At 49.2% G+C, this 25,876-nt stretch overlaps 1 protein-coding gene across 5 annotated transcripts in view; it reads left to right on the top strand.

Moving 5' to 3' along the window:
* Positions 1 to 25,876, top strand: part of LOC144121069 (uncharacterized) — a 205,302-nt gene that overhangs the window by 27,630 nt on the left and 151,796 nt on the right. The window contains exon 1 of one of the 5 annotated variants that reach the window (XM_077654007.1): positions 12,851 to 12,979. The exons of 3 other annotated variants lie outside the window; for them this stretch is intronic. The gene's annotated coding sequence lies outside the window, so the exon portion shown is untranslated. Of the gene's footprint in view, positions 1 to 12,850; positions 12,980 to 16,317; positions 16,341 to 25,876 lie in introns of those variants that run through there. One more of the 5 variants, XM_077654009.1, reaches the window with a different exon arrangement.

Raw genomic sequence — 25,876 nt, forward strand, 5'->3', positions numbered from 1 at the left:
TTCCTTTTCACTATTATTTTTAATAAAACCACTACCACCACCACCACCTGCCTGCTCGAGAACCCCTTTCCAACAAAAAGTGCCAGCGAAGCTTCCCTGTTTGCACGGCACGCGGCGCTCGCTTTTCCGCAAATGGTCCATTCAACTAAGCAAGTTCCACTCGGCCAGCTGTAGCTATCACGTCACTCCAGGTTTAACCAGAGCTAAACCACCGCCATGTTTTTTATTACCTCCGTTTGTCGATATCGTATACGGGCAGCTCCTGCTGAAGGGTTTTTCGGGACACAAGTGTATAACTTTTTCACTTTATTTTTTCAATGATTTCGTCACTTCTCTCAAGTGCTAATACTTGGTTGCTATTTGTACTTTTTCGCCCCTTTTAAACGAGAGTGTGTTCTTCAGAACGTAAAAGACGCACCGATATAAACGCGCCGTCGTCCCCTGTGTTTAGGGGCACACTCCAACGTGAAGCAGTTTTCAGTCACGAGAAAAATTACTCTAACTCGTGAAAAGGATTTCTAAATTTATTTTTATACCCTCATGGCTACGTTAAGGTAGATGACAATGAGTAATCTCTCCCTTACCTTAAACGCATGCTCCTTGGAGGACAAGTACCGTTTCTATTTACTAATTGTATTCTTCAAAACGCATTTGGCTTGGGCCAGGTCTTTTGTCCGGCTTAATCATATCATCATCATCATCATCATCATCATCATCATCATCATCATCATCATCATCATCATCATCATCATCATCATCATCAGCCTGACTACACCCACTGCAGGGCAAAGGTCTCTCCCATGTCTCTCCAATTAATCATACCATATTGTAACTCTAATTCACTTAATGTTCATTTATAAATTCCTTTCTACTCATTTGATCTATTTCTTTCTGCATTTCTGTTTCGCCTTGCGAAATTCCGCTCAGCGTTTTAGCAGACGGCGCAATGACGTTGCAAGCGATCGAAATGTGCAGCACCTGGTAAACAGAAAACAAACTATTTCCTTAGGATTTCCCGTGATTTGACATCTTCGTGGGCATTTTTCATTAGCTATGAATAGATTCGGAATAAATGTACATTTTTATACGCTTCTTATGTCACATGAACCCTGTTTTTTCGCACATTTGTGCCAATGCAAAAACGTTTCACGAACGGCAGCGAAGTTTTCCATTTAGCTCGCCTTCTTATACGGCATGCTTACCGCAGTTTACGTAATAATAATAATAATAATAATAATAATAATAATAATAATAATAATAATAATAATAATAATAATAATAATAATAATAATAATAATAATAATAATTGGTTTTGGGGGGAAAGGAAATGGCGCAGTATCTGTCTCATATATCGTTGGACACCTGAACCACGCCGTAAGGGAAGGGATAAAGGAGGGAGTGAAAGAAGATAGGAAGAAGAGGTACCGTAGTGGAGGGCTCCGGAATAATTTCGACCACCTGGGGATCTTTAACGTGCACTGACATCGCACAGCACACGGGCGCCATAGCGTTTTTCCTCCATAAAAACGCAGCCGCCGTGGTCGTGTTCGAACCCGGGAACTCCGGATCAGTAGTCGAGCGCCCTAACCACTGAGCCACCGCGGCGGGGAGTTTACGTAGGGAGAACTAGCATTCGTTCGTATTGTCACGTAGTGGTGACGGCAGTCGAAGGAGCCATGAAAAGGGACAAAAGGTCTTCTAAAAGAAAACTTTATTCGCCTGACTTGCGGCCACAATGGACTGAACCACTCGGCGGCGGCGAAGCGACAAGCGTGCTCGGCGGTCGTCGAACAGAATGCCCGCCGCTGTCGGCCGTGCTCAATTTAAAGCTGATAGCGAACTTTCGAGATGAAGCGTGCAAAGTTACTAGAACATTTCTGAACAACGTAGAATTAGCTCTGCCTGGCTGCGATCAATCGAGATAAATCTAGTCGCGTCTTGCGTCGCAAACAAATCGATAAAGTTTTGTGGCGGCAGATTTGAAGAACGAACAAACACTGCAAATATTCGCGGCATTATATTCATTGCCCTGTAACTTATTTATTGAAAGTATCGTGTTTATGTTGCTAGGCTGTCGTGTCAGTTTTTGCATTTAGCAAGAATAAAGTGCTGTGCAGCCGTAGTCAAAAGTTTATGAAAGGCAATATTGGGGAAAAAATCTTAGTTTCATCTCTGTGTTCATTTACTTTGAAATAGACATATGCAGCTTAATCCGCTTTTTACACGAGGCAGCTCAGCGCATGCGCGCTTCTTGTCTTCCAGCTCCACTGGTTGAAAACAAAACCACCAGTTCTTACTGCGCATGCGCAGTTCATGTTAGGGACAGGCGGTTGCGACAGATGGCGGCCGTTGTCACACACTTGCCACTTCGCAGGCGCAGCTGGCTCCTCGCGGAAACGGATCACGTCTGCGTCTACAACGTGCGTCGGTTTCTCAACCGGTAGCACACGAATTTTCACCTCACAGCAGAGGGCGCCACATCTTGTGAAAAAGGTGGATTTTCACTGTAGAAATTGCAGTGTGTACCGTTAAATTCCAAGGAATGCGCTTTAGATATAAATCAATTAAATTTGTTCGACACAGTCGCCTACCATAAACTTTTCACGGCGTGTGTATACGCACGTTATCCGTTGGCGATATTCAAATTAGTTCATAGGCATAACGGATACAGAGCCACACAGTGGCATTTAGACAGTTTGCCAAATGACCTCTCAGTGCGGTTAATCTATCATCGCCGGCGTTTTTCCCTCCAGGAGTTAGCGGCTTTGATCCCCGACCCATTAGCCGAGAAAGCCCGCCGCCCCGGACGTGTCGAAGCAACAGGAACACGGGAGCCGCATCGCCCAACCTCTGCCGCTTTATGTCGTCATTAATGAAGCCTGCGTGCGCTTTGGGGCGAAGGAAGGGAGGGAAGTGATTAACGCGGCGAAACCGACGCCTATACATGTGGGCGCGCCCGAAAGTGTGCAGCCTGTCTACGCAAGACCCGGCACGCACTGGGCTGAACATTAATGCGGAAACGGGAACCTGTTGCCGCAAGCTTAATGCTTGCAGAAGCTGGTATGTGAGTGCACGTGTTGTGCGTTCGATTGCGCGCGTGTGCGCCTCTCTCCGGGGTGACACTGCCTCCGTCTTCCTGCTCAGTGGGGGTCGATGTTGCGCGAGAGCTTTCGAGGTGTGAAATGAAGAGATGTCGTTCATCAAAGCCGCTTTGCTCACTTAGAGGGTTGGCACACGCATTCCTGCCTAATTGCCAGTGGCCGAATCCGGCCAACTACGACAAAAACTGTCGAAGTTTGTGCGTACGTTGTTCCTCACCTCCATGGTGGTGCCAAACTTTGACTCGAACGTGCGTTGGAGTTTTGCGCGCGCTTTCCTAAGGAACTTACACTTCTGATATGTTGTGCACTGACACGAAACTATAGCACAACCACGACAGTAGGCGAGGGTGGCCTTTGTCGGCGCGAAAAAAAAAAGGATTGAATTATCGAATCATAATATTTCGGTTATAACGCGACGCGTAACATTTTACTTGTATTATCAGGGAAGGAAACGAAACACTGCCGTTACGTTCGAATAAATTAGGTTCTTTAACTCCAGGATGAATTCCGCTTTGTTTTCCGCATGTGTGACGTTTGGAAAGTACCGACAGCACTCATGTATAGTGGAGTGACTACAAAGATGACGTTAAACTGAACAGTATGTACATAGAATCGTAAAAATAATACAGAATTACGAGAAACGGCAGAAGTCACAGTGATAGCGGCACTTGGATCGCCCTCTTTGAAGCACAGCAGGATCACGTGACCACATGTTGTACACCCGCCGTCAAAGAGGAAATGCAAGGCGAATCCGTCGAAAAAAAAATATTTTCTTTGAATGCAGTGCGTAATTATCGAGATTTATTAGTGCACTACGTAGTTCGCATAATGACAACTAGGCTGCACGTAAATGTTCAAGGATGCATGAAATGAGGGTAAGGAAATTAAAATTTTGTGCTAATATTGCCTTCTATTTACATTTGACAATACCTGTAAATTATCGGGAGCGCCGACCGCTGCCGTTCCACATGGCCCTTGTGCGCCAAGCCTACATGCATGATATTCTCTTTGCCACGCAGGTAAACGCCGTGCACTCTAAACAGAAAGGAGTAAAAAGGGAGTGGGCGGTCCTCAGCGCACTCCCTTTGATAAAAGAGAGTGCGCAAGAGGACAGCTTACTCCCTTTTTTACTCTTATATAGGTGTACTCGTGTTTAATTAATTAATTGGTTTTGGGGGAAGGAAGTGGCGCAGTATCTGTATCATATATCGTTGGACACCTGAACCACGCCGTAAGGGAAGGGATAAAGGAGGGTGTGAAAGAAGAAAGGAAGAGAGGTGCCGTATTGGAGGGCTCCGGAATAATTTCCACCACCTGGGGATCTTTAACGTGCACTGTTACGTCTCGCCTACAGCGCGCGGTATAGCCGGCGCGGATGCACCGGATGCCGCGGCTTCGTTCATCGCTGCCGCAACGCCTCCCGCCAAGCGCGTCCAGGCAGGTTTCAGTGCCACGTGTCGTCGTGCGTGCGTGTTTGTGTGTGTGCATGTTTTGCCCACGCTTGTCAAAGCGCGGCAGCCGGGGAGAGGAGCTCTCCAACTGGGAGGCGAGGAGGTCTGACCGGCGCCGGCCTGGCGGACGCGCCCGTCGCGCCTGAACATGTTCAAGCGTCGCCGTATCGGATGACTCTTCCCAAGCCGTTCCCTCTTGCCCTCGACTCCGTGGGTATAAAGGGGGCTGCCCCGGACGCCAACGAGAGCCTTCGATTCCTTCCTTCGAGTAACGTGGTCGCCCTGACCGGCTGCTCTTTTGCGATGCCAGAATAAACTAGTTGTTCTGTTGCCAGTCGACTCTTCCTTTGCCGGGACCTTCGGATGTTTCCAGCTTTGCCCCAGGCCGCCAGGCCAACGCTACCCTTGGGGCTTGCAACCCAAATGCAACAACTGGTTGCCAGCGGTGAGATCCCGACAACGGAGGCCAGCAGCGAAGATATGCGTTCAACTGTATGCTGAGCAGCACAACGACCATCCGGGAGCAGTGCAACGAGCCCTGTGTGATGACTGGTTGCCTGCAGCGGAACGACTGCGCTGAATTCTTGGCTGCGAGGTTTGGTGAGTGCGGGACTTTCTTCTTCTGAGTTTTGCCAGGCTTTTGTTAGTGTCAGAAACAGAGCTGGTAATTGTGTTGTCGTTGCTGCCGGGTTAGTTTGCGGCAAGACAATAGTAGGCAGTAGAGAAAGCAGCATTCGGAGCAGCCATGGATTTGAAGTCGTTGCGCAAACCGAAATTGCTGGAGCTTGCAAGAGAGTTGGGTCTTGATGTCTCAGACAAACTCAGAAAACCGGAACTGCTAAGGGCGATTCTTGAGTTGGAGGCTGAGGATGACGAGCTGTCGGAATGCCTTGAGACCATTGAGGAGAGGGAACAAAAAGAGAAAGAGGAGCGCGAACGTAAAGAACAAAAAGAGAAAGAGGAGCGCGAACGTAAAGAACAAAAAGAGAAAGACGAGCGCGAACGTAAAGAACAAAAAGAGAAAGAGGAGCGCGAACGTAAAGAGCAAAAAGAGAAAGAAGAGCGCGACCACGCTTTAGAAATGAAGCGTCTCGAGGTAGAGATGGAACGCGCTCGTAATGGAAGTCAGGCACACGGTGCAGGAGAACGGGTATCGTTCAAAATGACTGACCTGATGCGGCCGTTTAAGCTTGGAGAGGACATTGGTTTGTTCCTGGTTAACTTTGAGCGAACGTGCGAGAAGCAGGGGTTCTCTCGGGAAACGTGGCCACAGCGCTTGCTCACTTTGTTACCCGGCGAGGCGGCCGACGTAGTCGCTCGCTTGAAGAGAGAGGAGGCAGAGGATTTCGACCAAGTGAAATCGAGTCTGCTAAAAAAGTACAGGCTGTCAGCGGAGGCGTTCCGTCGGAAGTTTCGGGAAAATGAAAAAGGCAGAAATGAGTCATATACAGAGTTTGCCTACAGGCTTATGTCAAACATGCAGGAGTGGCTCAAAGAAGAGAAAGCGTTTGGTGACCACGAGAAAATTCTGCAGTGTTTCGGGCTGGAACAGTTTTATAGTCGGTTACCTGAGAACGTGCGGTACTGGGTCTTGGATAGGCCAGACGTTAGTACAGTGGCTAAAGCCGCCGAGCTAGCCGAGGAGTTTGTGACGCGTCGGGCTCGCGGAGCTAAGGACGGTCAAAAGGGTGAATTTGGCTCCAAGTCTGAGAGGCCGAAGTTCACACCCATGAGAGCAAGGGGGGAGACACGTAGTGCGGATGCGAGTGAAAGCAGTCCGACCGAACGTAAGGAGACGGCGGCAGCCGAAGCCGAACGCAGAAAGCGGTTCGAGAGGAGGCAAGCGCGCGTGTGTTATACGTGCCAGAAGCCGGGTCACTTTTCGGCGCAGTGTCCAGAAACAAAAAGAGAAGTCGTGTGTTTGTCATTATGTAGCACTGACGAGAACATGAAGCTTCTCGAGCCTTACATGCGAGACTTCCTCGTGAACGGGAAAGAGTGCCGAGTGCTTCGTGATTCCGCAGCTACAATGGATGTAGTTCACCCCTCTTACGTAGAACCCGATATGTTCACGGGCGAGTGCGCATGGATCAAGCAAGCCGTGGAAGCTCATAGCGTGTGTCTGCCCGTAGCAAAAGTGCTTATTGAAGGACCTTTCGGAGCACTTGAGACGGAGGCCGTAGTGTCATCTATGCTGCCCCCCCAGTACCCGTATCTATTTTCGAACCGGTCCGATCACCTCCTGCGCGAGAAGGGGCTTTTGTTTGGTGAGGCTAGCGTTCAGGCCTTAACCAGACCGAGAGTTCGGGAGCTCGCTGCTAAGGCGGTAGTTGCGGGGCCGACGTTGTCGAACAATGAGAAAGGGTCGGAGGCGCAGCAAGCTGATATTCCGAGCACGTCCGAACTGGATAAAATTGAGCCTGTAGCGTTGAAGGCACCAGGTACTGGAGAGGAAATGCCCGACAAGGGAAAGTTAGAAGAGCTTCCGGTCGAGCTTCCGGGACTAAGCTCAGTAACGAACAGGGAAGACACCGATCAGGTCATTAGTGACTTAATCATTAAAGCACCGCTGTCGGCTGAGCAGAAAACCGAACTACACCAACTCTTACAAGAGTTTCAAGGTCAGTTCTCTGAGAGGCCTGGTAGGACTTCTGTCCTTACTCATGATATAGAACTTACCTCCCCAGAGCCAGTACGATCCAAGGCGTACCGGGTGTCACCCCGCCAGCGCGATATTATGGAGGCTGAGGTAAAGAAAATGCTACAGCTCGGTGTTATTGAGGCGGGTGAGAGTGATTATACCTCCCCTTTGATTTTAGTTGAGGTACCGGGCAAGGAACCTCGTCCTTGCGTCGACTACCGCAGGCTTAATTCCATTACTAAGGATCAAATTTATCCGATCCCTAACATCGAGGAGCGCCTTGAGAAAGTTAGTAGCGCTCAGTTTATTTCCACCCTAGATCTTGTCAGGGGTTATTGGCAGGTTCCACTTACAGAAGAGGCTAGTAGGTATGCGGCGTTCATTTCACCAATGGGAACATTCCGTCCTAAAGTTTTGAGTTTTGGTTTGAAGAACGCGCCATACTGCTTTTCAAGCCTCATGGACAAAGTGTTGCGAGGACAGGAATAATTCGCATTACCGTATTTAGACGACGTAGCGATATTCTCCGCATCCTGGTCTGAGCATATGGCACACTTGCGGGCAGTGCTAACCCGCCTGCGCGAAGCGGGCTTGACAGTCAAAGCTCCCAAGTGCCAATTAGCACAGGCCGAGGTTGTATACCTCGGTCACGTGATTGGACAGGGTCGTCGCCGCCCCTCTGAAATAAAGGTGGCCGCTGTGCGAGACTTCCCGCAACCGCGCACGAAGACCGATATTCGGTCGTTCTTAGGTGTCGCCGGCTACTATCAGAGGTACATCCCCAGGTACTCCGATATCGCGGCTCCCCTGACGGATGCTCTAAGAAAAACAGAGCCCCAAACAGTCGTCTGGAGCGAGACCAAGGAAAGAGCTTTCAGCGCCCTAAAGAGCGCCCTAACAAGCCAGCCTGTGCTACGATCGCCAGACTACACAAAAGGGTTCGTTGTTCAGTGCGATGCTAGTGAGCGAGGCATGGGCGTTGTACTGTGCCAAAGGGACAATGGAGAAGTGGAACACCCCGTCCTGTATGCTAGTCGTAAGCTGACCTGTCGTGAGCAGGCGTACAGCGCCACTGAGAAAGAGTGTGCGTGTCTCGTGTGGGCCGTTCAGAAATTGTCATGCTACCTAGCCGGCTCGAGGTTTATCATTGAGACGGATCACTGCCCTCTCCAATGGCTGCAGAACATCTCTCCCAAAAATGGCCGCCTCCTGCGCTGGAGCCTCGCTTTGCAACAATATTCCTTTGAGGTGCGTTACAAAAAGGGGAGTCTCAACGGTAACGCCGATGGCTTAAGTCGAAGCCCCTAACGTAGGAATCCGCCTCAAAGTTGTTGGTTACTGATGTTTTCTTCCTGAGACAGGATTTTTAACATATTGCTTTTGTTTAGTGTTTCAAAGTGATTATGTGCTTTCTAGTGCAATTTTCCAATTTGTGGACGCGTTCTGAGTGCTGCTTGACTACTGTAAGGAACTAGGCAGTAGTATAAAAGGGGAAAGAGCCTGGCAGAGCTTAGTGAGGGTTGTCTCGTGCTTGCTGACTGAGCGGTTGCGTTTCGGCGTAGTTCTAACGCTTGCTGGGAACGAGCACAAAAATGGCAACTCTCCCGAAGTGACTTTACAGTGTCCTATGTGATCCTGAACCCGAGAACGAGGCCTTCTCTGTGCGCGGCGCTCAAGCAACGTCGAGGGACGATCGGTTTCGATTACGAGCATCATCGAGCGACATCCCTCTGGACAGCGGATGCAGTCCCCTGACCATCGGGATCTCCTTCTCCCGGCGGGGCGGTCTGTTACGTCTCGCCTACAGCGCGCGGTATAGCCGGCGCGGATGCACCGGATGCCGCGGCTTCGTTCATCGCTGCCGCAACGCCTCCCGCCAAGCGCGTCCAGGCAGGTTTCAGTGCCACGTGTCGTCGTGCGTGCGTGTTTGTGTGTGTGCATGTTTTGCCCACGCTTGTCAAAGCGCGGCAGCCGGGGAGAGGAGCTCTCCAACTGGGAGGCGAGGAGGTCTGACCGGCGCCGGCCTGGCGGACGCGCCCGTCGCGCCTGAACATGTTCAAGCGTCGCCGTATCGGATGACTCTTCCCAAGCCGTTCCCTCTTGCCCTCGACTCCGTGGGTATAAAGGGGGCTGCCCCGGACGCCAACGAGAGCCTTCGATTCCTTCCTTCGAGTAACGTGGTCGCCCTGACCGGCTGCTCTTTTGCGATGCCAGAATAAACTAGTTGTTCTGTTGCCAGTCGACTCTTCCTTTGCCGGGACCTTCGGATGTTTCCAGCTTTGCCCCAGGCCGCCAGGCCAACGCTACCCTTGGGGCTTGCAACCCAAATGCAACAGCACTGACATCGCACAGCACACGGGCGCCTTAGCGTTTTTCCTCCATAAAAACGCAGCCGCCGCGGTCGGGTTCGAACCCGGGAACTCCGGATCAGTAGTCGTGTTTAGAGTGCAGGTTTCCGTCACTGCTAAGCACAATCATTGACAGGTGTCGCTGCAACACTACCGTCTCGTTTCCACAGAGGAACCGTCATAATTTCTGCTGTGCGTAAAAAAGGAAAGTTCTGCGACTGTGTGAAACGACTCGAGGTACTGTAAAAACACGGATACAAAAGAAACAAGAACACGCGGAAGAGGTTGGCGAGGGAATGCTAAATACTGCTCTTACAGCCCATGCACAACACCTCGGCCCTGGGAAAAAGGGGGAGTCGTGTGTCGAAGGCGGCCTGAAATCTGTGTAAACCGAAAGTACTGGCCCTCACGAGTGTCTGGAGAGCGCTATAGGCCACAGAAAGAAGTGGAGAGAGCTTCGCGACAACTTGTGCTAGCAAACTGCAGTGCGTTAAGAACGTGCGCGACAATGAATGGGTCTACGGTTGCACAAAAGCGGGAGTGATTTAAAGGTCGTCGCTCCGAATTTCGGGCCAGCTTCCGTATACCTCCCCGCCGCGGTGGCTCAGTGGTTAGAGCGCTCGGCTACTGATCCGGAGTTCCTGGGTTCGAACCCGACCGCGGCGGCTGCGTTTTTATGGAGGCAAAACGCTAAGGCGCCCGTGTGCTGTGCGATGTCAGGGCACGTTAAAGATCCCCAGGTGGTCGAAATTATTCCGGAGCCCTCCACTACGGCACCTCTAATTCTTTCTTTCTTATTTCAATCCCTACTTTATCCCTTCCCTTACGGCGCGGTTCAGGTGTCCGCCGACATGTGAGACAGATACTGCACCATTTCATTTCCCCAAAAACAAATTATTATTATTATTATTATTATTATTAATATTATTATTATTATTATTATTATTATTATTATTATTATTATTATTATTATTATTATTATTATTATTCCGTCTACCTGCGGACATTACTGTATCGCGAGGCAGTTAGGAGAGAGCGCACGGGAACTGTCATGCCAAGCATTCTCCTCTGAGGTGCTATAGTTCTCGTGTGAACGCTTTCTGCTGTTCGTGCGGCCGGGTTAAACAAGATATAAAATAACAGGAAAACTTGTGGCCTACTTTCTGCATGCTTTTACGACTAGGAGCTTTGCAGCTGCTCCAGTAAAGATGTGAACTGACAGTAGCCATGTAAGTAATTTTCGCTTTCAAGTTCCCACCCATGTAAATGGTGTAACTAGCGGCTGAACCTAAACCGTAAAGATAATAAGAAGAAAGTGCTGCGAGCCTCCTTGAAGGAAAAGGTGACAGCAAAGGTAGCTCGCCGTACTCTGCCAGCAGTGTGGGTTTTTATGTTTTGTGGGATGTAACGCCCCTAAGCAACCGAGGCTATGAGGGACGCCGTAGTGGAGGGCGCCGGAAATTTCAAAAAACCTGGGGTTCTTTAACGTGCACTGATATCACACAGTACACGGGCCTCAAGCATTTCGCGTCCATCGAAATGCGACCGTCGCGGCTGGGACCGAACCCGCGTCTTTTGGGCCAGCCGAGACCATAACCACTGAGCCACCGCGACGCCCCCCCCCCCCCCCCCCCCCCCCAAGCAATGGTGGGGGAATACAGTTTAAGCCAGCAGCTATAATAATAAAAACACTCAAAGATAAACACCCAACTACAGTTCACCTATGGCGGTCACGATACAGTTGGAGCAAGACTAATTTTTAAACAAGCGTCATAGAAACAAGACGAAGAGAGAAGGACGAGAAAAATTTTAAAGGTTAAGTGACATTCGTCTTCAAGCATAACTGATCAGTTAAGTCAGCTCGTTTGAATAGATTATTGAAGAAGGTAAGCAGTAGAGGTTCACGTCGCTAAGGCAGGACTCCTGGGTGGTGACGCAAAGTGACTTCGCGAGTGACCAAAGACGGAAGAGAAAAACTGATCAAACAGCGCTCTACTTCCGTTTGCGCGTTTTCTTTCCTTTTCCTTTATCGTGATTTCATCAGAGACGCAAGGGCAATAACGTGATTTACGGCACGACCAAACGACGTCCATCCTGTATCATGAAAAGGCTAGGTTACTGCCGGTTGTCACGTCACTTCCTGGAAAGAAAGCGCACAGACCGTTCGTTACCTGTTCGTCAGAGCCGGCCATATAGAGAGAAGGAATGAACGATAGCTCACGCCTGCGTACACGCACACATACACAGGACAGCTGAACTGCCCACTCTCCACCCAATGACCCCGCCGCCACCCTCCTCCCCCAATCTGCTCCCACCTATGGCAGCCTTTTTTTCATTCACTCCTCGTCGCCGCCACAGATCTCGACCGAGACCGTGCGGCGGCCTCGGGCGCCTAAGCGGTAAAACTCTATTGAGGAGTCGCGCACAGTCGCTGGTCCACCACCGCTTTCGCCTCCGCGCTCACGAGCTGGGTGAGCGTCTAGAGATAGAGAGAGAAAAAACAAACAAGCAAACAAAGCGCGTGGCGGGCCAGCGGCGAACCAAGCGAACGAGACCCCTCTTTCTCTGCTTGTTTTGTCCCCAGACCCGTGGTGGGTGGCGGAGGAGAAAAAAAGATAGGAAGGGAAAGAAAGACAGAGCTGCCCCTATTGTTCTTTCCTTCTCCGCCGTGCGTGCCGCCCGTCTTCCCTCCTCCTCACCCACCTGCTCTCTCCTTCCTCTCTTCCACCAGCTCCCTTTCCCTCGAGACGCCGCATCGCGATTTCACGGCGCCAGTTTCGCTTTCGGCCCGAAGACAAACTTCGCAACAACACCGGCCGGCCGCCGACCGCGTGGACCTACTGCCGTGTGTGTGTGCGTCGTCTGCTTTCGCCTCTTTCGTGCTCTGTCGCCTGCTACCGCTGTCGCCGCTGCTGTTGTTGTTCTTTTGTTTACTTTTTTTTTCTCTCGTGTCGTGAACAAGTTAAGTGGTCACTGTTATTCACGTGCTGGTCCGGAGGGGTTTTGCAACCCTTGTCGTCTTGGCCCCCCCTACGTGCCGCCGTGTCGACGTTGTCGCCTCGCTCACTGGCTCGCTGACACTTCACCGTACTCCCTCTCTTCGTCGTGACTACTGTCGTTCCGTGGCAGCCACTCTGCAAAGGTGTCGTACGAACCGCGAACGGCCTGTGAGTGTGCCCTTCGCTCTTGCGGAAATTCGGAGAAGCGTTGGTTGTTTTGTTGTTCGAGTGCTGCTGACAACGCCTGGCTTGCTAGCACTGTCTAGCTAGCTATAGCTAGCGATACCTGTGAAGACTACAGACGCCCCTTTCTCTCGTCGCCTCTTGGTGTTACTCGTCGCTGCAACAAGCACGGATCCGTCGTTTCTTCTGCGTGTGTCCAAACGTTGTCTTCAGTGGAAAGGAGTTTGGATATGACTTTGAGCCGCTACTGCTTCTGGTAAGCAGACGTCTCTCTTATACACACGTTTCTATAAAATAGAAACGAGCTTGTGGGGGATGTTGTGTCGCAGTACGTCTGCTCTGAACTTCTTTGGGGCACGGGTTTTAGGATAGAGACCGGGATTTCACGAAAAAGAGATTCCTTTTTTATTTATTTTTAATGCCATCTGTCACTTTTATGTCGTGCACGACTGTGTACCTACTGAACGCCTTATAGAGAGATCTGTAGATTTCCGACTGCTTAGAAGTCCGCAGTTATGTGCAGTAAAAAGGATGAATATGATTACACGGTGTGGGAGAGGGCTATCAAGGACCTAGGAAGCAATATTCCTAGTTTGAAAGTGAGCCTTAGGGTCTAGCGCCGGCTACTGTCAATGGCTGAAACCAGGGCGCAGATAAATCAACAGCCGAACTTTAAGTGCAAAAAAGAAAAAAAATTGATAATCGATTTCTACAAGTGTAAATTACTACAGGCGAAGGCCTGCAAACGACCTCGTTGTAATTAATTTCGAGGAGTGGGTAATCCAATATGTTCTCGCTGTGTCTTCCTGTCATTTGCATGAAGGAACGGTTAACACCCATTTATTTCGAAATTATTGTTTTCTTCAAGTATGTCTGCTCTCTTTATTTTTCTCCTGTCTATGTGCGACAACGGTCGATCCTTACGTCCGCAGTACCCAGTCAGAAGCTTTCACGTAAAGCCTTGAAAAATTCCGGGCAAAAAAAAAAGTCCACTAAATTTCACTAACCAAGTGTGGTCACTAAGGACGCTTATAGCTTTTTAGGAACCAAACTGCGCAGGATTGCAACAAATAGGGTGGATATCCGCCAAAGGGCTCAGATTAATCGACGGGTTTAGCGACACGAAAATAAAATTTCTGGCAACAAAAACTAAATGAATAACAGCCAATAAAGAAACATACAAGAGTAGACAGTGTCAGCTGACTGCATTGCGGTTTGTTTGCTCAAAGGCAACGATAGGAAGCCACGCCTTCTGTGCAGCAATGCATGCAGTGCAGCGAAGCGCGCCTACGCAAGCAGTGTCATCTGCATAATTAAATATTGACAAGACTGACCGCTGCCGCCAGCGATCGGCGGTCGTCTATGCACGAAAGGGGTGCCTTTTTCTATCGTCATTGTTTTTCCTTTGTCTACAAAATAAAAAGAAAGATCACAAGCTACCGAATACAATTAAGTAATTCGAGACAAGGAGCAAACGGCGATTTCTCCCTAAACTCGTCTGCGTTGCTTGACTAGGTCTGCAGCTCGAGGATATAATCAAGTAGGATGTCGAATGAACTATGCACTCATTTGTTAATTCTGATCATCTGCTGATTACAGCCGCGCATGTAAAAATCGGCCTCTGCTGTGGTTGCATCTTATTGCTCCATTTCCGACTTAAACGGGGCGCATATATACTACAAGATACTGAGTTGTTTTCGTCGTCTCAGAATTGAAGCTTCATAAGATATTGCCGCTGCATTTAAAAGCGTTAGTTCCAATAAGCTGTTGGTAGTGAATGGCGAAAACAGTTCGTCTTGTGAGAACTCATGTGCCACATTTTATTTGTTATGAGCAGTCGCGGAGAGGAAGCCTTTCTGGGATGCATGCCTGTACAAAATTCGACACTCTACAGATTACAGCTACTCTTATGAGCTGTAATGCCGATCTGATGTAGGTTATGCCGAAGGCATCTGCCTGTCGAATGTGCTCAGCCAAGCACACACAAGCGCCTGGCATTGGGATGCCGAAGCGGACGCTCGTAGGCCTTGTCACCAGAAAATCGAAGTGCGCCGCCATATTGGACACTGGGCTGTTGTAGGCAGTTGCCAACAACCGCTCGTAGATCAGGAACGGAGCTCCGGCACGCTTTTCCCAAGCTGTAAACGAGAATGAGCTGTATGGGAGTAAAAAGGGAGTAACCCGCCATCTAGCACACTCCCTTCCAGGGGCAACGAAAACGAATCCACGCTAAACGAGCAATGCAAAGATCCCCAGGTGGTCGAAGTTAATCCGGAGCCCTCCACTACGGCACCTCATTCTTGCTTTCTTCTTTCGCTCCCTCCTTTATCCCTTCCCTTACGGCGCGGTTCAGGTGTCCAAAGATATATGAGACAGATACTGCGCAATTTACTTTCCACACAAAAACCAATCATTATTATTAAAACGACAGCCATCTTTTATTCGCCAGGTTTACACGGTGGGGTTTCGCCAGAGAAAGTGCCGTTGTATCTATCGCTGCTTAAAAGAAGGAAGTTCCCAGTGCTTTGCTCAAATACGTTGAAGCAATCTTCGTGCCAGTCCACGTGCAGCATCGAAGCTCCCTAGTGTGTTTTCGCCAGAGAAAGTGCCGTTGTATCTATCTCTGCTTAAAAGAAGGAAGTTCCAAGTGCTTTGCTCAAATACGTTGAACCAATTTTTGTGCCAGTCCACGTGCAGCATCGAAGCTCCCTAGCGTGTTTTCGCCAGAGAAAGTGCCGTTGTATTTATCTCTGCTTAAAAGAAGGAAGCTCCAAGTGCCTTGCTCAAATACGTTGAACCAAACTTTGTGCCAGTCCACGTGCAGCATCGAAACTCCCTAGCGTGTTTTCGCCAGAGAAAGTGCCGTTGTATCTATCTCTGCTTAAAAGAAGGAAGTTCCAAGTGCTTTGCTAAAATACGTTGAACCAAACTTTGTGCCAGTCCACGTGCAGCATCGAAGCTCCCTAGCGTGTTTTCGCCAGAGAAAGTGCCGTTGTATCTATCTCTGCTTAAAAGAAGGAAGTTCCAAGTGCTTTGCTCAAATACGTTGAACAAAACTTTGTGCCAGTCCACGTGCAGCATCGAAGCTCCCTAGCGTGTTGCATGGTGTCGCGAATAGCCGGAGGAATGTGGTCTGTGACATTTCGTGCTCCCGCATGGGTGCCCGCCGCACACACACGGCGCGTGCGGCGGCGAGCACACCTGCCCTGTCAGCGATGGCGTGACGCGTGGGCTCGAAGAGTGTACCTGCACAACTTCCTCACTGTCGCCGCTTTTCGCTTAGCTTTGCTACGTGACTTGTCTGTGTGCGCACGACGACTGCCTTCCAGCTCTCTAGCCCGCGTCCGCGGGGTGCACTTATTTTGCGCAGCTTCAGCTTCTCCTCGTACGGTATGTTTATAAACGCCGTTATCTGCGGAGGTATTTATGCTGGCGTCCGGTGCGCCGTGCTCGCGTTGCAGCGCTATAAAACAAAGGTGCGCTGTGACGTCACCGCGTTGCGTGGAATGCTCCGTTCCGGAACTCGACGAGCCTTCCAGGAGAGGGTTCGAGCTTGCGTCTGCGAGGAGTTGGCCAGTTCTACGTCACGCTGAAGCCGGGACACCTAGAAGCCTTGTGTAAGCATTCTGATGACGTTGCGTTCGTGATGGTGGCTCTCAGGTGCTGAAAGAGTACACTGCTCAATGTCATGGTCACTTGATTCCTGTGGCTGCTGAATAGATGATGGCGAATAAAACTAAACTCGCCAATTCTTCATTCAAGAAAAGTTTAGGAAAAAGTTTGAGGAATGGTGTGAGGAAAACACGGATTAAGTGCAAGCACGAACGAGTGGCACAGATATTCTTTCGCGACAATAATAGTACGAGAGACTTTCTGCAACGTACATAGAAAATAATGTTTTAAACTGTGAGCCAGCCACCGGGAGATGCCTATGAGAGAGTTTATAAACGATGTGTGGAGCTCAGTGTACAAGGAAACAGGTTAGCCACCTCTAACCCCTGGGCAGGGAGTCTGCGTCGGAAGGAGATCCCAGGTTGAACTGAAGCGACCAGGAAGAGAGCAGTAGTAAGTAGTAAGTGTTTTTTATTAAAATAATAATAAAAAGGGAGGAAAAGATTTTTGCTTGACCCGGCATCTGCCATCGATACTGAAGCACCTGAGCGGGGGCAGCGGAATTAAGGGATAGCAGGCAGAATGGAGAAATGAAATGAAAGAGTTGAGGGGACAGGAAGAGAGGATAGGGGGAGAGGTAATGTGCAAGAACTATTTACACAATAAGAAATGTGTCCAGGTTGTGCGCGTGATTAGTTCATGGTGAAGCAATAAAAACACACGCGCACAGCCCTATGTTGACAACTGGAGTGGGGCGTCCAGTAAGGTAGAACTCGCGGAGTGTTCGTTCACTGCGCGCAACTACCAGAAAGAGGAAAGTTGGTATCTGGGGAGATGCACTATACTCTTCAGTTAACAGCAGGCGCGTCGAGGTTCTGAAATGATAAAAACAAATCGCCCTTTCCTGCGGTTGAAATGTTCAAATCTTTCATTTGCAAAATAAGCGCCTAACAGCCCGGCGCAGGCTGATGACAATAAATTAAATATTTCGAGTTCTTCGACGTTGATCAGCAAAGCCATCACATTTCTTTGCGCAGTAACCATAACGTTCCTACGAGCTAAATAAATATAGGGTAATCGAGAAAGCGTAATGTATAACCGGGCTACCTGGGCTTCTTTGAGCTATAGTATTTGATGTACAGAAACGAAAGAGCGAGAAAGAACGCAGTATGCAAAAGCTCTCTTTTCCACCGCCCGTGCAAGTTCAGTGAGGCCTTTCAGTGAACCGTGAACCAGCATTGCTCGGAGGCTGCCCACTGCATGTGGTCGATGCATGTTGCATGCGACCTTCTTGCTCGGCCACGGCTGACTCTGGGGGTTCATCCGTGAGACGTACCAGGAGTCCTTCCGCATCCAACGCCCCACGTACTGCGACCGCCGGGGCAGGTTCTCCGAAGCCATGCTGGGTGTCAAGGTGTAGAGGTGCAGCGACATTGGGGGCTAGAGCGTTGCGATAAAAGCTATCACACCCTTTCAACTGTCGCCCTCCTACTGAGACACCCGTGGCGGCGGTTATTTATCGCCCGTGTGGTCTTCTCCCTCGTCATCGTTGATGTTGGTCGTCCTCTAATTTTAAATAGAGAGCTGTACACATGTGAGTTCGACTATACATTCTTTCATTGGCTCGTTCACTCTTTCGTGCCTTCACTATTCCGCTCACTCAGTCGTTGGTGCCTTCTGTGAGCCAACGATTCATTCATTCATGCGTCCATACAACGCACAGACTGCTATTCGTGACTTCGGCCTATTGCAGCGCACAATGAAGCCTATTTGATGCTCAGGAGGCATCAGACCACCTAGGAGGTGGTATTCAGCACACAAGGGAAGGAAAACCAGGGGCTCATTATTATATACATGCGAAGGAAGCCAACAGTCACTGAAATCAAGCAGCATAGTAAAAATAATAATTGGTTTTTTGGGGAAAGGAAATGGCGCAGTATCTGTCTCATATATCGTTCGACACCTGAACCGCGCCGTAAGGGAAGGGATAAGGGAGGGAGTGAAAGAGGAAAGGAAGGAGGTGCCGTAGTGGAGGGCTCCGGAATAATTTCGACCACCTGGGGATCTTTAACGTGCACTGACACCGCACAGCACACGGGCGCTTTAGCGTTTTTCCTCCATAAAAACGCAGCCGCCGCGGTCGGGTTCGAACCCGGGAACTCCGGATCAGTAGTCGAGCGCCCTAACCACTGAGCCACCGCGGCGGTTAGCAGCATAGGGGAATGTTTCGATTTTTTTTAATTTGTGGTGTTGATGATTAGAAACTTAAGGGTGTAAATATTTTGCCGCTGAAGGATAATTGATTAGAAAGTAGAAGAGAAAAACAACCACATGCCTCTAATGGGGTTCGAACCCACGACCTCCAAATTCGTGCGCACACGACAGCTGATCGTTGTCCGAAAATAACTTCGCAGTAGTACCATCATAAGTCAGCTAGGTTACCTAATAGGATATGACTCGATAATAGGAAGGTCTAATGCTGGACTAAGAGACTGCGGTTCCAAGGTGACCACTACTATAACAAAGAGAAAAAAACGCTTAAGGCGTTGCTGTCCCGAGTAGCTGCCCCCCCCCCCCCCCCTTTTTTTCTTCTTTTTATCGACGCACACCTGACATAGACTATCTCATTCTCTGATCCTTGCGACGCGAAGTCTTTCACTGTTCACTGCGAGCCTAAGTCTAATAAAATTATTTGTTTTCATGTATTACTGTGTACAAGCAGAAGACCCGTAGAAAAACCATGTGTAAAGTGCTTAACAAAGATGAAGCCTAAATTAACTAACCACCGGTAGTACAGTTTGGATACTGACTCAGAAAATTAAGTTCAAGAGTGCAGAGTCCGTGTGCCACGCAACATGTTTCATATGCGTTGACTAATTGCAATATTTTTTAAAGCACTTCGTAACTTACACAGATGCAGGCGTATCAGTACCTGTAAAAACTTTGGTAAGTGCGTCCACTGTCGTGGATGGAAACTGACAAACAAACAAACAAACAAACACAGTGGCGGGGCGTAATGAGGCAACCGTGTTAGGGTGGCCGCCATACCAGACGCTCGCTCGTTCCGATTTTGTTTGGAAAAGCTGTACGAGATGATTTGGTGCTCCCAGCCGAGGCGAAGTGGACAGCGGTGGGCTGGAGCACTTCGTGTCACATATCCGAGACCGTGGATCACGTCACCCTTTGTCCCTTATGTACGCGTCCGAAGGGCGGCTGTTAGCCGCTTGCGTGGAGCGTCCTGACAAGGTATATTATTAAGGTATATTATTATTACCAACGGGTATATGTATTATTAAGGACGTGCAAGGAGGTTTGGATATCAGTGCATGCAGTTCGGGCGTTACTTTGCTTTGTAAGTAGTACGCGGAGCCCGACTTACAGCTGTGAGCCGGCAGCTGGGATGTCCTTGTATATATTAGCACTCCTCTCCTGTCTCCATCGTCACCCATAATCAGGGGCGTAGCCAGTGTGTGTGTGTGTGTGTGTGTGTGGGGGGGGGGGGCGAGTGTCAGAACACCTCCAAAATTTTCTGAGCGCTGCATCCTCCCACCCCCCTCGTTTCGGATTTTTTTTTCGCCCATGCTATTTGCACACCGCAGCGGTATATTGAAATGTAAAAACGAAAAAAAAGAAGAGCTTCGGTTTCTTCTTGAAAATATTGATGAACGGTATCAGGGCTCTAAGCAGGAAGCGGAAGTTATTGCTGAAAAGAGTCACTCTTCTTCGCCATCGCACGACGTATGTCCCTCCTTTTAATTGTAGGCATAGTTCACGCAATTATACATATCTTTTCACGTCAGACTAGATTTTAGTCTTTGTATTGCCCTTAATTGATCATGAACTATCGCGTAAATGAAAAAGTGCTTTTATTTAAGTGCCATTTTGGCCGGACGCAAGTTCACATTTTCTTCTTTAAAATCTTGTTAAGAAGGGCCAAAGTTTTTATGCCACAACGACAACTCTACAAGGAACTGCGTCGGCAATAAATTTCATCTGCGAAGGCGTCACAGTACGTTGAAACAGACAGTACGCCGTAACAGAAAGAAAGATGCTTTTTTTTGTATTCCACTTAATTTTTTTTCTAAATTATGCACTCGGGCTTACGAACCTAAAGTCGTGAGTGAGCCTTCTGAGCTGTCCTAATAAAACAGCATCGAAAACGACCGTCCACGACCTTATAAAAAAGAAGCACAGAGAGAAGAGAGAAGTTTTATAAAGAGCGAGTATCCAACGGTAAGTGTACCGTACAGAACAACTTGCGTTACTGCTATGAATGTCATGTGCTTAGTCAGAAGCGCACAGTAAAATTGGAAATTGGTTTTTGGGGAAAGGAAATGTCGCAGTATCTGTGCCACATATCGGCGGACACGTGAACCGCGCCGTATGGGAAGGGATATAGGAGGGATTGAGAGAAAAAGGAAGAAAGGGGTCATCATGTTTAACTGCGCAAAGACACGAAGACAGAGAACAAGAAGGCACGACACGGGCGCAGACTATCAACTGGTTTTTTATTCAAGGAAAAGAGGCCTATATATGTATCTTCAGCCCGCGGAAAGACAGGCTAAAAAACCGAAAACGCAAACACTATCACACACTATTTTGGCACATGTAACGTGATGCCACTGTGATCACGCACCTAAAAGCAATCTCCGCATCGTCAGAAACAAGATACAAAACAAACAGCAATCCCACGGGCACACTCCTGTCAGGCTAATACTCCATACCGCCTGCTTGCGCAAAAAAGGTGTCTCCTTATCAATCTGGCCTACAGATGGTGATGCTACACTGTCATCTGAAAGGGGTGCCGTAGTGGAGGGCTCGGGAATAATTTCGACCACCTGGGGATCTTTAACGTGCACTGACATCGCACAGCACACGGGCGCCGTTTGCGTTTCGCCTCCATCGAAACGCGGCCGCCGCGGTCGGGTTCGAACCCGGGCACTCCGTATCATTAGCCGGGCGCCTAACCACTGAGCCACCGCGGCGGGTGGGCACAGTAAGCATCTTTCTTTTTCGGGGTGTTTTGTTTACGCATGTTTTAGCCCCGGTAGCTCGAGAGAAGCAGCTGCCTTCACTTCGGAAAGCGAGCGTGTTGCCCGTAAAAGTGGGTTGAGCTGCAGACCCGTCTTTGATTCGCGGCGAGAAAGTTCAGTCAACCCGCGCCCCCTTACGTGTCGCCCGCCGCTTCTGTATTGCACGCGTTACGCGGTGTCGGGGGCGCACAAGCGTCTGGTAAGCTGCGAAGCGCGAGCGTTCTCCGAGAGTGAGGCGGAGAGCGGGACCGTGTGTCATCAGTGTCGTGCGCTGCTTGCTGGACGGAATTAATTCAGTGCGCTAGATACTGTAGGGCGACGATAGATGCTCGCTGCCTACCTACCTACGTACCCGCCCGCCCACCTACCCGCCGACTCCGCTCCTATGCGCGAATATCTGGGCCGCGCGGTCAGGGAATGTCGCGCCGGGGTCGCCGTCACGTGCTACGGCATCATCTTGTCGCTGTCGGCACGACGTATACGACACTGATGAACGGGATGTTTCTAATGGGAGACCATTAGGAAGGCCGTGAAAGTGGTAAATGTCCGGGGGCGGCGTCTGTGTGAAGCATCTACCTGTCAATCGCGACAGAACTTGGAATAGGATGAGAACTGGAATAGATTGGCGAGTGGGGAATAATAATAAATAATAATAATTGGTTTTGGGGGGAAAGGAAATGGCGCAGTATCTGTCTCATATATCGTTGGACACCTGAACCGCGCCGTAAGGGAAGGGATAAAGGAGGGAGTGAAAGAAGAAAGGAAGGGAGAGGTGCCGTAGTGGAGGGCTCCGGAATAATTTCGACCACCTGGGAATCTTTAACGTGCACTGACATCGCACAGCACACGGGCGCCTTGGCGTTTTTCCTCCATAAAAACGCAGCCGCCGCGGTCGGGTTCGAACCCGGGAACTCCGGATCAGTAGTCGAGCGCCCTAACCACTGAGCCACCGCGGCGGGGTGGGAAAATATGCAATTGCAATTTCCCTGACTACTGATCCGGAGTTCCCGGGTTCGAACCCGACCGCGGCGGCTACGTTTTTATGGAGGAAAAACGCTAAGGCGCCCGTGTGCTGTGCGATGTCAGTGCACGTTAAAGATCCCCAGGTGGTCGAAATTATTCCGGAGCCTTCCACTACGGCACCTCCTTCTTCCTTTATTCTTTCACTCCCTCCCTTATCCCTTCCCTTATGGCGCGGTTCAGGTGTCCAACGATATATGAGACAGATACTGCGCCATTTTCCTTTCCACAAAAAACCAATTATTATTATTATTATTATTTTCTCCACATCAACCCTATTGATCGGCCAGAAATTTTTTTTCTCTCTCCTTGCTTGTAAACGGTCATAACCGCTGAGCCGCCATGGCAGGCGAAAGAGAAATATATAGGAATGATGAAAAAAGGAACGGAAGAAAGCAAGAAAGAAAGAATGAGAGGAGGAAGAGGGAAAATAAATACGGAAGAAAAGAAAGAATGGAACGAGGAAAGAAACGATAGAGTCTGGAGAGAAACGAAGGAAGGGAGGTGGAGAGAAAGAAAAACAGAAGGACGGAAGAAAAATGAGAATAAAAAGAACATAAGGTGCTGAAGAAATAGAGAATGAATGAGTGAATGAACTAAAGAAAGGTAGAGAACAAGAAAGAAATAAGAGAGACAGAGAGCAGTTTCTACCGCGCTATGGAGAATAACTATTCAGTCTTCGTTTTGGCGTGATTTCCTTCGCGGTAGAGTGATACACGTTTTGCGGGCGAATGCTAAAAAAAAAAAAACGACGGCCAGCAGTATGCTGGGGCATTCATGACCATGAGAGGCCAGGCAAGTCGTTGACGAGACTCGACGCACACTTATGTAAAATAAGCCCATTTGATGTTAATTATGCTAAATTACGGTGCGTGAAAAGTTCTTTGTTATGAAGACAAAGTTCTGCGACCTTGCCTTGTAAAGAATCTTCCCCTCCCATTCCTGCCCTCATTATTTGGCCCCTAGATCACCGATCGCTGCAGTCTGCGAACTAATTCTGATAGCTGTAGAAAGTTTTTGCCATTCGCCTCCTCTCTTGTCAATTGCGTGGCTAACCAGTGGCGCATAGCAAGATAAAGGATGGAACTGGATTATATCCCAAATTCCTTAGAGATAAATCTTTGCCTAATATGACTTCCATCTTTTAGGAGCAGCTTTGCAAGCTGGCAAACGACGGGCGCCATTGTGCTGCTGTTGTTTGCATATGGGTGAACTCGAGGCCTTTTTCTTTGCCTTCGGTCTAACTAAAAGGACAAACACTGAGATTCCTATCTTTTAATTCCCAGCATCCTTACTGACCGACTCGGAACGGCAACAGCGCTGGAAAGAATGATGTTTATTGAAGAAATGACATCAAGCGTTTATACAGCTTCGGCGCTGATGCTTGTCGAAGCACTAGTCACGTACTAAACGTACAAAAACATAAAATAACGATTAATTAGTTTATTAATTAGAGCATCCGCGTTTGGGGTGCCTACTATTCCTTCGACCCGCAGCGGTGGCCGAGTGGTATGAGCATCCGCCTTGCTTGCGGTAGGAGCGGGGCTCGACCCCCCTTGTACCGTTTTTTATTTTCCTCTAATTAAAAGATATAAAAAGCACAAAATAAGGAGAGAAAGCACGGGCCAGCAATGTTTACCGGGCTTAAAGCCAATACGCAACAACACAATGCAATACAATGCGCACAAGCTTTCCCCGGGCCTGGTGCTCGGCTTCTCTATAATGAAATGCTTGGGAGAAGGGTCCTTGACCGCACCTTGAGTACAGCAAAATACTTTGCTCCATGGCTCTTGTCCAAAGTTACCCTCGTGCCATAAAAATTCATTATCATGCTTCGTCTCTTCTACCTTCGTGCTGATAACGCTTTACACTGCAAGGTCCAATTTATGTCTAAGGTGGTGTTTAGGGGAAATATAACAGCACCAATCGTCGCAAGCAACTCCGGGCTCTGCTTGGTATGAGAAATCGCAAGGAAGCGTACATGAAGGAATGAAGCAAAAGATCATAGCAATTGGACTTGTCGTGTGTATATGTTCGAGGAAAAGAAGATATGAAATTACGGCATACAATTCTATACCACTATATACCCCTCTCCTCTCACCCTTTCCCCCCTCTCTGCTCCTTTGTTCTGGTCTCCGTGCGCACGAATTCGGAGAGCGCGGCCTAAAGCAAAGAATGACTCGGGAAATGCTTGGCAGCTCACGCGGTCCGACCAACGCACAGGGGGCGGGCGACGTAGAATTACGAAATAACGTTGCATGACCGGCGGGCAGGTCGCTCGCTTTTTACCCGGCGGCACGTCTCTGCGCCGCATCCCCGAAAGATGCAGCCCTCGTCTCACGAAAGAAGCAGCAAAAAAACAAGTGAAAATGAAGTGCAAAGAGAAAACAGAAAGAGATGGTGATGATGACAGCGTGTTCTCTGCAAAGAAAGGCGGACACTGAGTCGGCTCTGACGGAGGCGAGGAACGAAAGCAGAAATAAGAAAAATGGGAAGCAGAAGAGATGCGCAGAGAAATAAGGCGGCCATAACGAATCGGTTTGGGACGGTGCCACAGAAGCGGCTTCCGTTGGCGCACGGGTTTGGCTTCCGCCTCTTGCAGCGTCTGGCCCGCTCACGCAGGCTGGGAGGTCGGTCACACACGACGTGCTCGCGTTATGCATTCGCGAGGCTCGGGTGTGAGGCCGTCGACTGCCCCGAGGTGCTTTATATATAACACGTGCACCATGCTCTGAGCCGCTCTCTGGCAGCGTTCGCCTCAGCGCGTACACGCTTTGATGGAGCTTTCTTGAAGGGCTTCGGCAGTGTTTAAGACTTTCTCCTGTTTGGAACGGCTTAGGCGTCATCGTAGGTTCCGCCACCAGCACACACTGATATCATCGTCGGCAACATTATCGGCACCTCCATCGGCACTCCATCGGTACAACATCGGCATATCATTGAAATCATCATCGCCAGCAGCATCCACCAGCACCGGCACCAGCATCGGCATCAGCATCAGCACTAGTGACGACATCACTTTACATCAGTTCACACCATAACCTACAACACTGATGTTCATCTCTGGTTACTAATAAGGTCATATGGTAGACGTAGGTTGCAGGAATTCTGTGAAGAAGCAAGAATGCGCTCTAGAAAATGTATCCTTCGTTGTTAGTTGGCCAGAGTGAGTTTGGGCAAACTTTCCGAGAACATTGGGCTAAATGAAGTGGGCAGACTGGTTGGGGATGCGAAAGGGCTGTAATTCCCACCCATGGCCTTCGGGCATCATGGCCACCAGTGTGCCAACGGTGTAAGATAGACAAAATGGCGAGCGCTGTGACGTAGATAAATAACCGCTGCTCTCTCAGAACTCCGCTTAGTGACAGCGATTCCTTTTTTTGAAGGCCCACTTAGCGTCGACTACTCGTGCAGGCAAACGAGAGGTCGAGGCAGCCGCCGAAATTAACAAAATCGAGGTTAAATTTTTTTTTTGCGCATTACGCTCA

The sequence above is a fragment of the Amblyomma americanum genome, chromosome 2 (genome assembly GCF_052857255.1).
Source record: "Amblyomma americanum isolate KBUSLIRL-KWMA chromosome 2, ASM5285725v1, whole genome shotgun sequence".
Taxonomy (NCBI): domain Eukaryota; kingdom Metazoa; phylum Arthropoda; class Arachnida; order Ixodida; family Ixodidae; genus Amblyomma; species Amblyomma americanum.